Raw genomic sequence first — 21,545 nt, 5'->3', positions numbered from 1 at the left:
AATAAATTTTTGAATGCTTAAAACTGAAGATAGATTTCAGCACCCAACACATGTGTCTGTGTGTGTTTCCATGTGAGCTGGTTGTTCTGGCTCCCATTCACAACCAAAGGAGGACAAGTCCTTCATCAGTGAAGTGTAGGACCTAATCAGGTCCTTGTAGATGCATGTGTAGATGTGCACATCAGCGTGAACTGAACCGCTTTTGCAGCTTCAGGAACTTTTTTTAACTACATCCCCCTCAACTGTAAGAGCCTACATATAAAGAGCTGTACATATACACCTAAATGTAGCGTGCCTAAGGCTGAATCTACTCCAAATGTTTAATTTGACAAAAAGTTTTTGTTTTTTAATGGAATTTGGAGTGTGTGTCAAAATTCATTAATTCAGACTCTTTTGGAAGGAAAGCACATTCCTGAATTAGATCACTTGCCTTTTAGTGATTCCTAGGAAATATAACTGAAATGAGAGAGACCTCTTTGGCCTTACTGATTTTCTCATAAGTTGACCAAGTTTATAGTAAGTAAAGTGAATAACTCCAAAAAGACCAATAGTAATTACGATGATCTAAAATGAGTATTTTGAGGCTTCTGTAGCTGAACCTTTTCCCATGGATTTTTTTGTCAATTTTTCTGTCTTCTGGCTAGTATTTGAATAAAATAATACTTCTTCTAGATTTGGGGCCTGTAAAGAGAAAGATACAGTATTCATTTTCTGCCAGAAACAGTTTGCCTAATTCTGATGGTTACGATTTCTTAAATGAAATCTTTAGAGTAGTGTTTGGTAGTATTTTAAGCTATTAAAACTTCTGATATGTAAACATTTTGCCACGGTTCCAGACAGAATATTATAAGGCACTAACTTTGAAGAAACCTGAGGCTAAGTTGCTTTACTAAAAATGACCCACTTCAAAGAGGGGAAAAAAGAGTTAAATTTTATATTTTAAATACTTTGAAGGCTTTGAAGACCAAAAGGCTTGTGAGCTCCAGATTATTAATTTATTCCTCTTTTAACAAAAGTTGTTTGGAATCACTCAGTTTATTCAGAAAATGAAACAGTTTGAAGTCACTTTGCGAGAAGCTCCAACAGGAAAGAACTTAGAAAAAGCCTGAATAATTAGATTCACATGAACAAAGCTTTATCTGAAATCTGATAAGCTTCCAAAAAGAACAGAATAGTGTTTCTACATAGACGTCTGTATACTGCAGTGCCAAAGCTTTAGAAGTAATTTATAGCTGAGCATTTGCATAAAGTTGCTTGTATCAGTAAACCTTTACTTTGGTTACATAGACTAGATTATATCTCATATTGTTGAGAGAGAGTTTGGGCCAAATATTACTTTCTTTAAACTTCCGAGTGTAATAGGTCAGTGGGCCAGATTGGTGTTTGTTGATAGAACTGAATAGTTGACGGGGTGAATTTCTACTACATCAAACACATGCACGAATCAGGAGGGCAGGATTTGGCCTCTGTCATCAATTCATGATTTCTGGCTTAGACAAATTTTCATGAGATCATATCATTCTGGTAAGATCAATAATTGGATTTGTCATGTTTCCTTTAAACAAGTGTAAACTTGATTCTAATAGCAAATGTAATTAGATAACAGCCCTTTTGAAACTGTTTTCTGTTCCTTTTTAAGTTGTTTAATATTGCACCATTAAATTGAACAGTCTTAATAAGCAATGGATGTTAAGATCAGAAGATACACCTATTTTTTCATTCTGCTTGCTTAAGTGCATTGCCATATAAGAACTGAGACACAGCATTGGTACTTTATTCTCATTTTAAAAAGAAATACCTTATTTAAAAAGTCAGAAAGTAGTATTGTTAATTACGGTTATTGTATGCTTGATGTTATAAAAGGTGGGTGGTTGCCCACATGCTAAACAGTTTATAATCCTGGATTAACAGTTAATGTAAATAAGGAAGAGGGGAAATTCCATCCCACTGGAGTCACTGAGAATTTCAGTAAAGCTGGGGTTTCACCCCAATCTCTAGGACAGTAGGTTGTAATTCTGCAGTACTTGATGCCATCCTGGGAGGAGCTTGAGCTTGGAAACTTAAAGGCATGTGCTTGCAAATATGATGACTGTTAGGGCAGCGTATGAAGACAAACAGCTGACCACTTTCTGCTGAGCCTGGATCTTAGAGTAATTAAATCTGTGTGGGGAGGGATCAGAATCAGTAAGTTTCCCAATGGATCTGCATTTGGATCATGATGGATAAGGGTAGAAGGAATTATGGAAAGGTAATACCAGTTTTCATGGCTAAGCAGAGGGGAAGTTTAGCTTCATAGTTAAAATATGTACTACCTTAGTGATGAATTTTGCAACCAAAGTGAAAGCCTTGAAAAAGGGGTGACAGTGGTGAAAGATGAGCTTGTAAAGGTCTTCAACTCTGTTGAAGAAAGGAGACCAGAGAGATTAGAAAGAGAGAAAAGAAAAAATGTGGGGAAAATCTGACAGAAAAAGTGGGAAGCCTTGCTTTTATTATTCTGGGCCATTTACTTCACATTAGCATTAACATTTCAAAGCTACCATAATGTCTTTGTATAAGTTTATATACAGTTTATATAAATGTCAATACATAAGTATATGCAGATATTCAAATGTATTGCCATTGAAAAACATGTCATTGTATTCGTATATGGACATTGGAAACATAGCTTAAGACTGCTTAGATATAGGAAATGGTTTCAGAAATAAGGGTGAGTATGACAACTTGTTCAACTCAGTGTCACCATTTTCAGTTTAAACAAGCTTGCTAGGTATCCTAATTGATCGTACTGTTACGGTTTTTGGTAGCCTAGGCAAAGTGATACAGTGGTCTGAATACACCAAGAAGATGCTTACGGATAGGCATTTTTTAGTCCTCCCCTTGTAATGTCAGAACTCTCTCACCCTACATTTATACTTTGAAATATACTGTTTGTATATAAGCTATATTATGCAAAAATAAACTTCAAGCATTCAATTGGGGAAAATGTAAATGCACATACATTCATGCAGAAGCTGGACTGTGGTTGGGAATTGCATTTTGTGTTTGTTTTCAGGCTGCTATTCCCGGGTGTGTAATACTTTCCTTCCTCCGACAGAACAATGTGCACTGCGGTGTTTGCTCTGTCTGCCTGTGCTGTTTCTCCTGCCCTTTAGATGCAGTGTAACTCTTCTGCAAAGATAGGTCAGTTCACAGAACTGGCCTAAATTGTGTATCTCCTTTTACAGCTTTTTGGTGCAGATACCCTGTTCACTGGCAGTAAGAAAATTTTCCATTAATTTCATGTATAAAGTAGTAATTTCAGTGAAGTAATTGAATTGCTTACTAAAATCTGAATTGATCAGGACCTCTTTGCTTGATCACTGAGAATATCATTCCCAAATCTAAATAATAAAGTTTGGTTGTCAAAAAGGGCTTGGAGAATGCAGTGAGGGAAAGTGAATGTTATAGGAAAGAGCCCAGTAGATATTTTTCAGACACATGAAGTGCAAAGCATTTCATGTCTGATTTTTTTTTCTACATTCAGTCATCATCTTTTCTAATAAGTTCTAACAGTGTGATATGAAATAGTTATTATTCTACGATCATCCGTATGGATCCCCGCTTTGGAGATGAAAGCATCTCCCTCACACACAAGGATGCAAGATGAGGATTTTCAGGACAGAGAGAGGCCACTTACCCAAACTTTCCCCAATTCAGTGTACTTAGGAGACAGCTTCTTTGTTTTCTAGCTGCTATAGATATAAAGCCAGGATGGCATTTTATGTTCCCATATATTCTCTGTTTCTTTTTTTCCTTCCTTTTATCTTCAGATGCCATTTTTTTGGTTTCCAGTTGTTTGATTGTTTTTTCATTCAAAATGCAGCAGAGAGAAATACTCATCCTGAAAACAGCTTAACAATTTTCCATATCTGTGCCATGTGTTTACAAATGTAGCTCTAGCAGTCTAATAATATAAATCTAATTTGTAGAGAAAGGTTATATTTTTAGTCTACGTAGTTGGAGAAAAAAAATCTTTTTCAGGATGTTCCTGTCCTGTGATGTTCTTTTTCTTTGTATTCCAACCTGATAAAACTCCCCTTTTTATTTTCTCATAGTTATTTATTTTTGAGTTAAGCTTTTGGTACACACAAAGCCCAGCTGCATCCATAATTAACTGAGGTGGTTACACAATACCATTTTGATCCCCTTGCTTTATAAAATGCTTGTTGCAGATATCTGTGTCTGATGACTAGAGGGAAATCCGAACAGGTATTAAACCTGCCTTACAAAACTGGATCCAAATACTGTGGATGAAATAGCTACATCTGGAAGGGCTACATGAGATTTTCCCATAGGTGATAGGTCCTGTTGGAATAATCACTTCTGTATGAAGTGCCAAGTTACATCACCTTTCCAAAGTGCCTTTAGACGTTTTATGTTGAAGATCACTTTCACCATAAGTTAGTTGTATCAAAATTCTCAGTCTCAGTACACTGAAGAAGTCCAGTACTGAGGATTCACTACCTTCAACTGTTGAAGGTCAACTTTATTTTAAAGACCTGCTCACAGAATAAGCCTCCTAGGAATCAGAAAAGTAACGTTTAAACATCATTATATTTAAGATTAGGAGGAAAGTAAAGATCAGAATCAGAGGTTCCTTAGCGGCATTTCACTTTTCCTTCACGGGGGATAGGGCATGGGAAGGGAGAAAAGTTGTGATAGGAGATACCAGGCTTACCATCCCCCCAGCTGAATGGCCATGAGGGTCAAATCCTTCCAGATCTTCTTGGCTGATACGCTTCCTACTTCTGTGCAAATAGCCTATCATTTCTGCTGCTTCTTTACATTTCCTTTTTTTTCAGACACATCCAGGGAAGTCACACTAGGTCGGTCTTTAAGCCTTGCAGTCATTCTCAAATGCTAGGAACAGTTCTCCTGAGCCTTCTCTGAGTTGTGAGTTTCCAACAGACGTTTCCAGGGATTTAGGGAATTCTGCGTAACAGCCAGAGAGCAGTTGGGGTGGCTGCTGCCCCACATAGGCCAGTGAGCTGGAAGCCGTGGGGGGCATTGGCACAGGCAGGGAGGACCCTCACCACCAGGACGCAGACCCCAGCACCCAGCAGAGCGGGTCTGGGCACTGTCACTGGGTCCGACACGGCCTGCGGTGGCCAGGCAGGGTTGCAGGGAAGGGGACAGGCACAGGAAAGGCTGCTCCGGAGCTAAGGGTCCGCAGGAAGGCTTCTTGCAAAGCCCAGGCAGCTAAACCCTTGGGGCAGGGGGCACGCAAGGTCTAACAGTAGCATAAATCATTCTTCATCAATTTTTAATGAGTGCTTATGAATAGCTAATCTGTTTTCCCACATTATCAAATAGCAGCTAAATCTTCAATGCCCTCATTTAATAGCTATCCTTTGCATATGTATATTCTCTTCAATATATGTATTTTCTTTAGAATTTTCCCTGTAAACTTGCACTTAATTAACATTTCCACTACATTCTTTCCCTCTTGTGGCAGCTATTGTTGTGACAACTATTAAGCTAATAAACTGAAGTTTGTCTGTCGCCCCTGAGATTTTTTCTCCATGAATCTTTTGACGTTTGAGTTCTTAATAAAAATGTGGACGAATAAAAGAAAAAGCCTGAATCCATCTCCCACTTCTCTTTTTCCTTTACCAAACTATTTTTTATCTTACATTAAATTATACAGCTCACTTATCACTCACTTTTTTATGTTTATTTTCCTATACTTAGCATAGTATTCTTAGAAGGGTTTCTTAGATTTCTTAGAAGGGTAGTCTAAGAACTTGAAAAAATGGAAGTGCACCTGATATTTTATAGAAGATAACAATTTTAAAAGACTGGGTGGCTCTGTATGGACGGTTCTCAAAAGCAGTATCAGAAATCACATCATCTTATCATTTTTCTGCTCCAACATGCTTCTTCAGCGATGAACGCTGAACAGAAAGTTAATTTTCTAATTTCTATCCTGACATTGTTCTAGAAAAGTTTTACCTTGCCAAAAGTAATTCTGGAGTACTCTGAGAGAAAGGTATTATCCTTCACTGGACATACAAGCTAAACTGAATTTCCTGTCTTAATACCATTGAATTCTCTCTCTCTCTTTTTTTTTCTTTTCTGCTTATGAACGTTATGGACCCCAGCTGCAGGGTTTAGAGTTGAAACCCAGATTTTTGTGAAATAAGACTGAAACATTTGCAACACTTTCCAACTACCTGGAAGCATGGCTTGCCTTCATTAAGCTCATAACTGTAGTTTCTCACAATGTTTGGGGAACTTGAACAAATTAATATGAGATAGGCTATATCTCAAGGTTGCTGTAGTCCAGAGAACTAAATGAAAACCAAAACCTGAATATTTTTATAATGATTTTGTTGGCTGTCATTAGTTGTTGCTTTATAGACAACATAATTAACAACACTTTAAAAGTATTTGTTGTCTTAGTTTTGTTTATTTTATCTCCTTTGCCTTCCTACACAGGGCCAACGACTGCTGAAGTTTGTACTCTTTGTACAACAGCCTCTGCTGTACTCAGACTACAACTTTCAAAAGAAGTGTGTTGTTTTTTGTTTTCTTCAGTTTTTATGATCACAGATGGGAGAACACAAACACCTGGAAGGCGAGCACTTCTTTTTTGTCTCATGTTGAGAAGTCAGGATAGTCAGGCATTCTGTAAGGCTGAAGTGTCAGTGATTTTTTTCTTACGCTGTAGCAAGGTTATTAAGTTACTACTTAGGCCTACACCAGAGTTGGAGAATTTGGCATCCCTTTACTCCCCTTACTTTAATTACCTTTTCAACTTCAGTTGGAATTCTGCTGGAATTCATTTTACTACAAGAAGTAAATATGGATGGATAAAGTCCTAGGTAAAAACGAAAACAAAGGAATTTTAACTACATGGTATCAAACAACATTAAAATTATACACTTTGATCAATTTACAGCTTCATGATATATTTTACTTATATTTCAGATGTCTAATGAAAAGCCATAACTGCAAACTTTTATTTTCTGTCGGCATACTGTGATTTCCTACTGTGGAAATCTGACTCGCAACCAGCAGTACTATTTTGAGGACAAGATCTGTAGATTCTCCTGTTGTAATAATGTAAACAGTAGGAATGAGGCAATTCCATTTACTTAGATTCCAGTGAAGTCTGACAGCTAAACTACACCAGATAGTTATTAGAAAGCTAATGGGGAGAGAAGCAGATATATTTGTATAAGATTCTGAAGCAGGTTTAAACTTGCTTCAGTGAATTATACATCTGTGTAACCTGAAATCATTTCAACATCAAAAGAATTGTCTAAATCTTCTCTATTGTCCTTTCCTATGTTTTTTTATTTACTTTTTTGGTGTATGGCTTTTGCTCTTTCCCTGTTTACTCTGTGTTTTCTGATGCCTGCATTTTTTCGCCGGTGTTTTTGGAGGTCGAACTTTGTGTACTGTATGTATAACATTTGCATATTCCAGAAAATGCACTTTCACATTTTTCTCCTTAATGTGTTTTTCCATGCCCTCTCTAACTTCAGCCTCCACTTCCCCTTTATTTCAGCTGGTAGCATTCATTACCATCTACTCTGGTACTCTTACCTTTTTTATTTTTCTTTTGTTTTTCTCATTAATGCATATCATCTGAGTAAATAGGGTTCTTGGGATTATTCATCTTGTTTTATTCTTTTTCTTCCCCAGAAATAAACATGAATTGAACCAAAATGAGCATTTTTTTTCCTCGGCTCTTTTTTTCTTGCCCTATTCCTTCTTTGAAATTCAGGCTCCATTAATCTCTTGGAGCATGATCTTTAAGCATCTGTGTTGTTCTTTTCACTTCAAAGGAAGAGTTGAGAGTCAGTGCCAGTAAATGGCTGATGTATGTGATTCATTTGTTATGCAGCATAGTAATAATCATGATTAACTCACTTGTCTTTTATTGGGGATGGCACTGGAAAATCTTGTATTTTGCTTTCAGATATATCTTCCTGTTATAAAGTGCTAGTGATTGATCAAAACTAATTTTATCTAAATTTGATGCAATCTGATCATTTTACAGTGGGTAATTTTAGATGTACCTGACATCTGAAAGAATAGCAATTTTAACAATGTCTACAGGATTTTTGCATCAAATATTGATTTTTTTTAAGCAGTTACTTTAAGATTTAATTCTTCTCATTTTTTCTTGTTCATTTACTTCTTTTCAGCTAAGCTTTCAGGTCAATAGTCTCTCAAATTTTAATGGAAATGAAATGGAACTCTAAGCAGCCTATTAGTGTACAGCTAACAAATTATTATTATTATTATTATTTTTAATGGGGCAATATGGTGACTGGATTGTGTAGACTAGGGCTTTTCTCCTAAGATTATCTCCATACACTTAAATATTCAAGAAACAACTCAAGGCAGTGTCTGGTATTCTACATTAAAGTTAATAACATATGCTGTCTCCCTGGAAATTGACTAAATTTCCTCTGTCTTAAACTCCCTCTTTATGTGAGATATTTACTGATTGTTACATCCTACAAGATATATTGCTAGGAAGTAGCATTGCAATTAAAGATGATGTAGTAGGGATCACAGCTCAGGTTTTCAAACAAAACTGATATGTTCATTTGGGTAATCTGCTTTCGTTTGCAAATTAAGCAGTTAGGTTTCTCTCTATCTGCACATACCTGTACCTCAAGCATAAAGTACAGATATATGTTACTCACATTATTTCACAAAAATGTAGACAGATCTGTTTTGAATGTATGGCGTGGCAGTTGTTTAGAGTGGTTCATGCTGAATCCAGGGTTAGTTACGCACACACATGTGCACACACACTCTAATTACATGTCAAGATATCCAGAATAGTACTTTTCTACTTGAAAGCAGAGATGACGAACCTTTGGATTTTGATGTTTAATTTATTTATTGATTCCAGTTCTAATATTAGCTGTATATTATATCATTACTGCTTTTACCCAAAAAAAGCCTTTAAGAAAATATAACTCCTGTAATGTTTGGTAATCATTAATTTATATGAATTCCAAGAATAATCTTTATTTAACAAAGTAAGGATAATAAAATAAGTCTAAGACTTAGCACAGTGTCTTTGTCTTAGATCCGAGATGGACTTATTATTTGACTGGCTTTCAGAATAAATGCTGTAGAAATTCTGCTTTGTTTGAGAGTGTAAACGTGAAACTCATATTCCTCTGGGTATATTGCTTCATCTGATGTTAACAGTCCGCTCTTCATTGTATTATTCTTCATACATATTGATTGAATAGTGGCAGAGAATGTGCAACACTCCACTGACAGACTCTCAGAGGTAGAAAAATCATTTATTACTATTACCTCTCTTTTCAACAACTGCTTTTCTCTCCCTCCTAATTCGAACAAGCTGAAGATGCAGAACTATGTATAAATAAACAAATGACATGTTTTCTTAGGAATGAATTGCATTTATAAAGGGGTACATACTCCTCCCAGTACTTCTGCATTATCCTAAAGGAACTCGGATACCTGTTAATCTTTGGTATTTTACATTCTGTTGGTGCCAGTGGACTGTTCGGAACAGAAAAATAACATCAGATCATATAAAACTTGTTTAGGCTCTATATGTCAATTCCTACTCATGTGGTTGTTCTTTTTATAGCTCTACTCCATTTACTTCTGCATATTTAGTTTTAATCCACAAACTTGGATTTATTTCATTCAACCTGGCATGATATCATTTGCTATTTCTTTGATTGAGAGAGGCTTTGTTTCTCTCCTCTCTCTTGGGGTAAGCGTGATAGGGAAACACATGCAGAAAATAAGAGGAGAATGCCTGTGGCATGAAAAATAGAGAGACGGAGGCAGGAAAAAAAAAGAAATCTGTTTAATCCAAGAGAGAGGAACAAATTCAGTAAATAAGTGCTTTTTTGTTTTTGTTTTTAAAAGAAGACCTCTGCTTAGAGCCTCAGCACCTATAGAATACATGCAAGTTGACTGAAGACAGAACACACATCAGCCTTAGTTTTAACAGAAAACTAAATATATAATGAAGCATTGTTTGGAATAAATAGGTTGAAATAGAGAAAGCAAAATGCAAAAATAAATGTAACATGAACCAAGTGACTTTCCAATTTGTTGTTAGTTCTGCTGATGAGTACCTTACACCTCAAAGTTTCTGGGCCAAGTTCAACCTTTTGTTAGAAAAGAAAAAAAACTTCTTAGGTCTGTGGCAGTTATATATATTTTGGGGCTAAATTTGATCCTCTGTTGGAGACATTAAGTTCTGACTGTTTAGGTAGCCCAACAGTATTTCACACCAGCCTGAAAATAGATGTAGCTCCAAAGGGTGAAATTGCCGTAGAAACCGCAGCTTAAAAGTAGATATGATTACTCATAAAAATGGTAAAGGAGCTCATTTGGCTTTTAGTTTAAGTATAAAATATATCTCTGCACTTTACTAGGATGCTAATCGTCTCATATGTGGGGGTAGATTCAGTGGATTCAACTCCTGAAACCACTTAGCTATTACATTGCATAAATCTAGAGTGATAATATAGTTCTGCAATTTATATTTCGAAAGTCACTCTTAAAATCATCCTGATACAATTACTGTAGATGAATTTCCAGTCAGGAATCGGTCATTTAAGAATTTGTTATTGGCATGTAGAAGCTCCTGTCATCGAACCTAGCTCATCTCCACTTAATGGTAGATCTAAGAGAGACGATACCTCTCACCATTATTTGAACTTACTATCTGAGCTCCCTGAGCCAGCTTAATTTTTTTGATTGCAGTGGAATAACTTTACTGTTACTCTAACTGACTCTCTCTGGGAAAGTCAGGCAAGGTCAACTGAAACTGAAAGCTTAGCATGGTTTTCTTCCCTTAGTTCTTTCATCAATCATATCTCAAAATGACCTCTACGCTGATGTTAAACCTGATTGTGTCAGTTTAGTGCCATTCACAGTGTTCCTTTGATTCCTGCTGAAATTACACATGGATTTTTTATAGTTAAAATGTAATTACTTAAGCTGAATTTTGTCTAAGGCCTGCATGTAACCAATCCAGTTCTCGTGATCATGTTAGGAGAGTGCTGATGACCAGAAGTTGTTAGGATTTCAGTTTTGTATGGCTCCTAAAAATGGCAGCTCCATCAGTCTTGCCTTCTAAGAGTATTTTATGCAATATAATGCAGGACAGAACAGTCCAGGAATATCATGTACTGAATCATCATCACCCAGATGATCTTTGAAACTTCTTTATTCTATGTATAGATCCTGTCTATCTCTAGTTAATTCATGACACATCTCTTGGAATCACAGCACAAAGTGTTATTGCTACAGCTTACTTCAGTACAATACAAAACGTATAAAACTTGATGTACTCAGTGACTGATATCAGAAGAAAACAAAAAAATTTTCAAGTCACATTTGATTCAGAGACAATCAACAGATGTAGAAAAGTACACATTTTTCTGGGATGCTTAATGGTTTTCACACCTGCATTAGCCTACCTAACCACGGGAAGTGGTCTTTTTACCAGATCTATGCAAACAGCAGCCTGAATCAGACAAGGAGACATACTGAGGAGAGCTAATTGGGAGCAATTCAGAATGTTTTGAGGAAAAAAGATTTCCTAAGGTCTGCGCTTCCTAACATACCATTTTGGTCAATGACCTGTTTGTGCTAACAAGGCCTCTGCTTATCCAATTTGAAGATTCAAGATTTCTTCAGTATTAGTAGTATGGGTAAGAAAACTTGTTAGATTGAATCCAGTTTGCACAAAGAATTATGTAAATCAGAGGAGTCCTCTCAAATAAAGAACTTGGTAGAATTTTTCTGCTGACTAATATGACAGAAAAGGGCACTTAATGTACAAATACCATCTGACAAAGTGCATTTGTTAAGAGTAGTTACAGAGAAATGTAATTTTATCTTTTAATATCTACTTTATCCTTCATGAAATTTTAACATAACCATATTTTTAAATGGGTAGGAGTCAGTTTACTCAGCTGGTATTGCAGCTTACTAGTAGACCTATGCAGTAATTGCAGTGTTTATTTTGACACTGGTACACTGATACCAGTTTCATGGTCGGTGTTATTCATCCAAGATGAGGCCAGTGCTGGTCACTTGGAACAAAATATCTGTGGCCTTCTCAAAGTGAAAATGAATGATAAAAATAATACCATTAAATAGGAAAATTATGTAAGTAGAAGAACAATTTATTGGAAGGCAATTGGGGACTCTCCTATGTCATTAAAATTTTCCTGTAGTGAATGGAACACAGAGAATGTCTGTATCATCCTCCTTCGATATGTTTAGCTATCTACATCATTGTTAGCTTTGACTTCACTTTCCTGTCTGAAATACAGGCTGGTTCAAACTGATGCTGTTAGAGAGTGTGCCTTTTAATTATCATATTTGTGAGGATTTCTTTATGTTTGCTTCTGGAGAAGTCATCTGTCTTTCTCTTCAGGTGTAAGTGGAGAAATCAGATTAACTATTAGAGATGCATTTGTACTTCCCTGTGTCTGCAGGCCTTTATCCTATTTCCATCATTCCCTCAGTGATCGCTTTCTCACTATAGTTTCATCTCCTTTATGTATATTTGCCATATTTCCATGTCTAAGTCCCCCATTTAAACTGCCCTCCTCATTCAGAGGAATGGAGCAGACTGAGGATACATCTAATAAAAAGATGTACCATGGTGAGCTTCAATGAGTATGTTACGGAATTAGGTTGATCCTCAAGCCAAAACTAGGAATAGGGAACATATCATCAAATTATGTGGTTCTGTAGTTTATTGTGGAGCCTGTTTTTTAAATGTGCAATTGCAATGTTCTCCATTTGAAAGAAGGACTACTCTGAGGCTAATTTATTCTATCATTATATTTTTTGTGTTTCTTTTTTATTTTGTCATATTTTATCAAAGAAAACAATGCAGTTGAATAGAAACCTAGCTTCCTTACAGAGCTAAATTGCACAAACAGCAAACCTCTGTGTGTAAAGACAGGGTAGATTATAGCAGTAAGACTCAGAAGAGTCTCATTGTGCCACTTGGATGTCCAAACCACAAAAGCACTGAAGTAAATCTGCACATTTTCTTGATTTAGGCAGATCAGTTTCTTTTATGCAGGGAAAAGTCAATGTAACTTCAGCCCTTGGATCAAGTTCTCCTCTAAGATTTCCTTCGGGTTTACTGAGTGTACAGCTTATTGGTCTTTAGGACTTTCTGCCTCATGAGAGGTGATGGAAGACAACAGGAGAGATTTAGTGTAAAAAGTACTTCATGCATGAGCTGTCATCAAGCATGATTTTAGTGGGAGGGCAGGGAGGCTGTGAGAGAAATGCACATACACCCCATTCTCTCCCTTGGCAGTCCTGGAAGGGCACCTGGAATGGAAACTGCTCTCAGTGCGGGGAGAGGCAGGGACAGTCTTGCTGAACATAGGAGGGAGGCCATGAATTCTGTGTAACTGAAATCTGTTTGCAGTGTCATGTGATATGCCAGTTGTGAAAAAAACAGGGTTTTTGAAAAACCTCTGCTAACATTGAGGTAGTGTCCACTAATGATGGAGGATGGCTGATTGCTAAATAGATACCTACGTATATGCATACATACATATTTACTGCATTTAAACTAGAAAGAAGAATAGCCTTGCTTTGTAGAGCAAGTGGGTTATGTTTAGTACTCCACCAGCTCATATTCATGTATTGTATGAGATTTTCTTAACCCTGTGGGAGGTAAATAGTTGATATAATGCTTTACTATTTCCTCTTAAAAGAGCGTCTTGTCTTAAGCCTCATTCTTGTATAAATAGTGTATGCATCCCAGTATTTCAAACGTGACCAGTGACTTGGGGTCCTTCAGTTTTTTGTTTTCAAAGTTAAAGGCCTTTAAAGGAATCTTCTTATGCAGAATTGTTTGTTTACTATACATTTTTGAAAGCACAGAACCTTCCTGCATATACAGGAAAAAGAGGGCGTCTCTTGCATCAGCTGATCAGAAACTAATCCACAGACTACATTCAGCAGTTATGTGAAATTAGTTTGCAGTATATTATCAGTGTTTTAACTGGTTACTGATGAAAGTTATAAGCAGGTACCCAAACCACTTTTTAATTTTTAGATCTGTGGCTCTTAATTCAATAAACTCTATTTAATGAATCATCATTAAAAAAGTAGTGAATGCTGATGGAGAAATCCCTTGAGGCTCATAAACTTAAGGCTGTCTGTCTGGCAACTTGTGCTGAAGTAAATATGAACACAGAAATACAGAATTACTCCTGGTTGTAGGAGCAAAGTTCAAACACAATTTTGGAAATATTTCAGGACACGGATTGGACCAGTTTACACTTGCATGCAAACTGACTTTGCATATTCAACCATGCTCAGTACTTGCTACTCTTTTATTATCATCATCATTATTCTTGTTATTTAATGTATATTTGACTTCAAAATTATTCTGGTAAGGTGATAGTTAGTTAGCAGGATTATGATCTTTTCCTAAGTGTTTATGTCAGATAAAATACTGAATAATATAAGTAGGAGAAACAGGCACTACAAGGTATGTTGCCTTTATTATTTCTTTTAATGTCACCAGAGGTGTGAAAAATCCTATTTTGAGTCATTACTGTTGTGCATTCAATTTTTTATTTAGTGGGATTAGCCTAGATTTACGTTGTTATGCACCATGTACATTTTTATAGGTAATTTTAGGAACAAAAGACCAGAGTTTCTAAGTTAAACCTATTCCACAGGAATATCTATGTAACTAAAAAAAAAAAAAAAGTATACTTGAATTTAGCCTCAAGACATTTGGCATTTTGAGAATAAAGACCAGGATGTATTTCTTCACTTTCCATTTGAGTATATCTGCTGCTTGTACCATAGTATAGGTACACTACTTACAGAGTTATTTAACATTTTGTATCGTGAAAATGTCAAGGCAAAACTGTTTACAGAACAGTGCAGTCGCAGATATAAGCTTTTTGTGCTGAATGCAGTTTACAGAAGATGATGTATTGTAGCATGTGATTTTCTCAGTTTAGAAAAATAAAAACAACACCTGTGTTCTGGCTCTCACCAAAGCTCTTTGTGGTGTTTAATTTACTAGTATTGTGCTCATACTTTGCTGATGGACATGAACAATTATTCTTATCCTTAAAAGGCAATTTTTGGTGTCTTATTGCTCTAGTCATGAGCAGAGATCTGTATACCTACATAGCAGTAATTTCATTCCAGTGCTACTGCATGACGTGGTTCAAAGGATATAAAATTTGCTCAGGTTGGGGTGGGTTTAAAAGCTGAAGACAAAGGAAAAACAGGCAGTGAAATATGCCCCTTTTCCCTCAAAGAAAAAACCAGTAGCTATTCATTATCACGTTCTGTAAATGTCGTTGACTTCATTGATGTTAACCGTTCTGTTTTGTCCTTATCTCGTTTCTGTTTACATACCAAACAGTGCTTAGTGCAAGGCAGCTTTTCCCCACTAAACAGAGTTTGTTGTCCTCTCATATTCATATGACAGATCTAAAGAAGTAAAACTGTTTGTTGTAATGTCTTATTTTGTGATTTTGCCAATGTAGTAGGGATTATTCAGATTTGTTTATTTTTTAAAGGTAATGTCCTGTATTTGTACACTCAATACCCTTCAACACCCCTTTGAAAGCATTTTTCAAAATACCTGTAAAAATGTGAAGTCATTCATTCTCAGTCCGGCAAAACTGTCCTTAAATTGAACATTTAGTTCTACCTGACTCAGCTCTCGAGATTTAGCAAGTAGGCACAGGAATAGGTAGCCTTGTAGCAAAATTTGACATGTTTTAGAGAAACAGTCCACAAATATTTAAAGTGAGGACAGTAAACTGGCCTCATTTTTAGAAAGCTGGTTGTATAAAGGGTTATATTTTCTCTTGAATTGCCATATACTTATATGCAATAGCATACTTACATATATATGTATGTATTGCACTACTACAATTTCCGCTTAGCTTAAAGTAAAATTAACTGAGCTGATAATGTTGAATTTTCAGGGATGACGGTTGTGCTTAATCAGGGTGACTATCCTGAGCTGAATGGGAAGGAGAGACACAGGCTGTACAGGCAAAAGCCACAAACATTTCACATGACAATGCAGGTACATGCTTTGTTGGGCAGCAGTAATAAGGGAAATGAAAGGATTTGGTTTGTTAATCCATGCTTCTTAATACAATGTCACATTAAATGACACCCACAACATACATATTGGTTGTTACTCTGTTTTTCTAGGGTTTAGCTAAGAGAAATCATACTAGGAAGAGAAAACTGATACATGGACAAGTATCAGAAGAAACAACCCCATAAAAAGTCATATTTCCCCACAGAAACCAGTTACCCTGATATCTCTGAGAAGAACAGATTATGACATTCAGCCCTTCTTAGGCATTTTTTTTTACTTCACTAACTAAAAGAATATAAACAGAAAAAAAAATTCCTTTATGCTTTGAAAGAGGCCTCCAGAGATCTGATCCAACTCTGCATCAAGACAAGATCTGCTCTGCAAACAGACAGGTTCTGTGAAAATCTATTGTAACAGCCACAGAAAAGGAAGAGACAACTTACTGAATCTTGAGCTAATGCCAGGACTGTTTTAACTGCGTTCCTATTCATGTTCCTGTTTCTTACCAGGAAGATGATTTTATCATTCTTGAATCTTGAAACTTGCAAATTTCTGCCTCAGGATGATATTTGGAATAAACAAAGTTTCTGTAGTGACTGTCTCAGCCACATCTTTCCTCCAGTTCACACAACATAAAAACATCTAAACAAAGTAAGATGAGCTAGTTTAGTGTGCTACACCCTGCTGCCCTCATTTAGTGTGCTTACCTGGAAGCCCAGTAGAATTTTTCAACATAAAAATTCTATTTCACTGAGTTTTTTGTGGGGGAAAGGATTATTTCCTAGTCATTCTGCCAGCAACAGCATCCAAGATAATTCAGCTTAGCTTGATTTTGTAACTGGGCAATAAATGTTTTGTATATTCTGCATGAATCAGTGATTTTTCCATGTCCGTGCTTTTGGACCCAACATATTCAAGAAGCTGTAGAACTCCTCTTTGAATTGTCTTCTCTCAGTCTTAAGTAGGCTACATAAAACCTACTCTATTACTTTAGGTTATATTTGCTGATATATTTCCTATTGCTTTCAGCTGTATTTTCTATAACTGATCCTAATTTCTCTGAAATGAGGTGTTCAAGATTGATGGAATAGTCCAGCTGAAGCTTGAATGAAGTGTTTTATTGTTGTTATACTGGGATGTTTAAATAAGGATGTTACATGTGGTGATTACTTTTTTGATGACTACTTTTTTGCAATATTATGAGATAGGGACTCACATTTGGTTTGTGATATATTGCTTTCTGAAGATCCATGACCTAGTCAGTTTTGCCTGTCTTGAGTCTGTACATTCAATTATTGTTGTGTCCTATTTTATATTTCTCAGCTGAATTGTATCTTGACAGTACTCATTCATGTTTGCCTTAACTCCTTGAAGAAATATGTTTTCATCTGTTTTTTCTGACACTTTCTCTAACCGAGAAACTAGTCTAAATAATCTTATTCAACACCTTGATCTTCTGTGTTTTTATTTTTGTATTAAAGACATGTCTTCTCTTTCTAATATGAGCACAGCCTGGAATCTTTAGAATACTCGGAGACCTCAAATGAATAAATTGAGTATAAGCAAATTGAAAATTAATCTTTTTACCTATAACCAGAACTTTTTTGTTGAAGAGGTTAACTGTGATCTGCGAGATCCTTATTACCCCAAGCAACATTTATTGCACTGACTTATCAGATAAAATAAAGTTTCAAGACTAACAACTAATCTTTATATTATGTTTCCTTTATATCAAGCCTTCTGTGGCCCAGCAAGCTTTACAACAAAATTCAGATGTAATAGTACTCAGCTTCTACCAGGAAAGGACTCAAGAAGCAAACAGCTAGATGTTGACTTTTAAAAAAATCCATTTTCTTTCATCACAGGGCTTCATCCTAAATCTTTATAGTGACTTAGAACCACTTAATGATATAATCCTGCCAAGAATTCTCTTAATTATTCATGACAGAATGTATTTACTTCAGGAAAGCTTTCTGAAAAGAAGTGTCCATCTGGCAAAAAAAGCTTGCTCTTCTCCCCTAGTTGGAACCCAGCTTCAGTTATCCTGACGAAAGGGAATTTCTGATCAGGTGGATCCAAACTGCTAATCAGAGAGCTCCACTGTCAGGTATCAGTTGAACCACTGTAATGAACTGGATACTTTTGTATGAGAAACAGCAATATGTGTACGTGGCGTAGATAAAGTGATTGTTCTTACAGAATACTTGAACATTTCAAGTGTTGGATTTTACAAATGCAAAGTGGTTAGGGGTTGAGGAAGTGTTTTGGTAAAATATCAAATTATGCAACAATCTGCAGAAAGGCCTGCTATGGCAGGGTCCCTATGGCAAACCTTGGGATCCCTCTTTGTGGTCAGCCTTGTGTTCCAAGGTCTTTTTTCTCACCTGACAGCAGTAGACAATAGAGCCTGAATTCTGACTGTAGTCATCTATAGAGTTGATTAGTGCAAAATATCTTTTATTTTTCTGCCTTTTTTGCTAGAGAGAGAATAAGGTCGATTGTCCTTATAAGGTCCCTTTGTGACATACATCAACACAGATCTCTCTTGAAGCTCTAATAGCTACAATTAGTAGACTTTGATAACTATAGCCTGGAAGTTTATGGATATATCAAATTCTGATTAAAGTGTGAACCAGCTTTTCCAGATTGGGGAGTAAACACAGGCACAAAAGGTGATTGTTTTCTGGCTTTGCTTTGACTATACTTAAAATGTCAAGAAAAAAATAATTTTGAAAGCCTGTGGTATTCTTAAGCTTCACGCTGAAAGATGCAGAAACTTCTTGACTGGAACTGTGAAATGTTTTCTGCCCCAGCATCTTTTTGTCAGCTAACTAGAAAGTTGCAGCACTTACCTAGAATGTGGGATATCAACGTTCAATATCCTCTTCTGCTTTAGATGCTTTGAACTTGCTTTGAATTGGACTGCCTAACACACAAGAGCGGGGAAGCTCCAGGTCTTTATTGTGGATCATGTTGACTGTGAGACAGTAACCAGAAAACATATATCCCTTTCCCAAATGAATACCATGATTACCAAATTTTCAAGTTGTTGATATTTTTTATCTCTTCAAGGATTTTATAAAAAACATAACAGTTCTAACTGACTGAGACTGAAAGGGCACTTTCACCTTTTGTAATAATTTTGTGAATCCTGACTTTCATTTCCTTTGCTTTCCTTGTAAGGAAATGAAATGACACTTTTTTTTTATGTCAAATGAAGCAAATTACTTCATTTGATACTAAATGCTATCAGGTTGCAATCCAAAAGAAAAGAAAAGAAATGAACTTAAATTCAATCCAAATCAAATATCGTTTTGATGTGTTTTGGCAGAAGACCAAACTGAGAGTCAAAACTTTTATTTTTAGTCTCGGGTCCTTGTTATTTGCTTTATCATCTAAGTAAACTGTATTACTTTAAAAAAAGAAAGTTCTTAACCAGTAGAGTTATCTAAGAAATTTTGAAAGGTGCATATGTCACAAAAACTCATGATTGTTCAAGGAAACTGGCATTTTTTCCTATGTAATTCTTCTTTGTATTTGAGATATATGTACCAAATTGTGAACTCTACTGCATATGTAAGTGGAATAATAAAAATGAGTTGTGAAAGTTGTAATGAGAATGGTAATATATGTAATAATTGTCAACTTACATGTGCATGAAAAATTTAATGTCACAATAAATAACTTATAATCTTGGGCACAGCAATCATACCTCTCCATGAAAGCTTGATCTATGTCCTTCAAATTACAATTGAAAAATTATAATATGATAAGCAATATAAAGAAAATTTAGCACCAATGATTTTTTTTTCTAAGTAGCCCATTCTTTTATATCCTTTGGCAGATTAGGATAGATATGAGAATGTTATAAACCTACAAATTGTGGCTTTTAGAAGAAAAATTAGAAAAAAACATAATCTGCATTTTTCAAGTAACTCTTTGTCTAATGCATGATTGTGTTTTACTCAAAGTGACTGTGCTCTACTACAATTATTGATGAGTTTATCTGTCTTCTTAAATGAACCCAATTTTGTGGATCAGTGAATTTTTTCTTTTTCTGAAATAGTCACTGATCACATGTCCTTAAAACTTTTCTGTGTGCTAATAAGCTGTCTGCCAGGAGTACTAGACCAGTGCAAATGTTGACATGGCATCATTTAAACAGATGGTTAGAGAACCAGTAGAGAGAAGTTAATTATTAGAACTGCATAGACTGGTTGTTTCATCACTTTTATCAGAGATATAAACCTCACTTCTCTGAGCAGCTACCTACAACTAAAAGGTTCGACTTCAGCCAATATCTGAGAATCTTTTTCTAAAGTACAGCAAAGATCAGGTGAATGTGCATTTGTAGAATGAATTTGCACACACAGATGTGCAAATAAGGCTAAGAAAATTATAATAAGTAATTCCACAATTTGCGCACAGCCTGCATGCATCAAATATTATGAAAAATCACTTCTGGCTTATATATCAGCAGCATCTTACATAGAATATCTCTTTTTCTAAATTTTTCAGTAAGAATTCAGGAGTGACCAGGTCTGGTTTGTGTTTGATTCCAAACTACCTTGCTGGAAACTTATGGGACCATCAGACACACTCTAGTAACAGCAGAGGATTTTATAAATGCGCGATGGCCATAACGCTTTAGTTTACAGTAACAAACAAGTATGTAAAGCTAATAAGGAAAAGCTACATGGTAAGCTCACAATGGAAATTCTAAGCAGTTTAATCCCCCTTCAGCAGCAGCAATGTAATCCTGTGCAGGTCACTCAAAAGTCAAAAGACAAAAACATTCTGTAAATGAGAGAAAAACTGTGCCTATTAAAAACAAGTTTACATTTTATGGAATAATGACATATCTGCAGTGTAAGAGTGTTTCATGAATATTAAAACTTTAGTGCTGTGAGACACCCCTTTCCCCCTTTCTTGTTTTTATAGGAGATGCAACAATTTAAAATTTCTTTACCACTCTCGTTCTTAAGTGTACATAGTCAGTAGTAATAATATTAAAAATGTCTCAAACTTTTTTCATCCTCAAGGTCTTCAGGGGAAAGAAAGGTGAGAAGGACACAGCAGGGAAGTATTTTACAAGCAGAAAAAAAAATCATTCTTACTTCTGTCTAAAAGTCGCTATGCTTCTTAAGTAGAATATACAGAATCAGAAAAATATGCTATGTGACTCTTTATACAGGTAGTATAATGCCCCAGTCTGCTCCACTGCATATTTTGTGCATTTATTGGGATTTGTATAGTATCCTTCTACAGTTCTAAGTGCTTTGTACAATTAATTCAGCCTTAAAGTACTTTACATTACAAACATATAACAGTTAAATGGGCACATCATTGAAGCAATTTTCATCTTTCAGCAGTCATTAAATAGCCTGGAAAATGAGTGGGCCTTGTGACAAGT

General features: G+C 35.8%; 1 protein-coding gene across 3 annotated transcripts in view; it reads left to right on the top strand.

Moving 5' to 3' along the window:
• Positions 1-21,545, top strand: part of MYO16 (myosin XVI) — a 385,095-nt gene that overhangs the window by 231,121 nt on the left and 132,429 nt on the right. The window lies entirely within an intron of this gene.

The sequence above is a fragment of the Dromaius novaehollandiae genome, chromosome 1, assembly GCF_036370855.1.
Source record: "Dromaius novaehollandiae isolate bDroNov1 chromosome 1, bDroNov1.hap1, whole genome shotgun sequence".
In the NCBI taxonomy this organism is placed as follows: domain Eukaryota; kingdom Metazoa; phylum Chordata; class Aves; order Casuariiformes; family Dromaiidae; genus Dromaius; species Dromaius novaehollandiae.
This window is presented reverse-complemented; position numbering and strand designations above follow the sequence as displayed.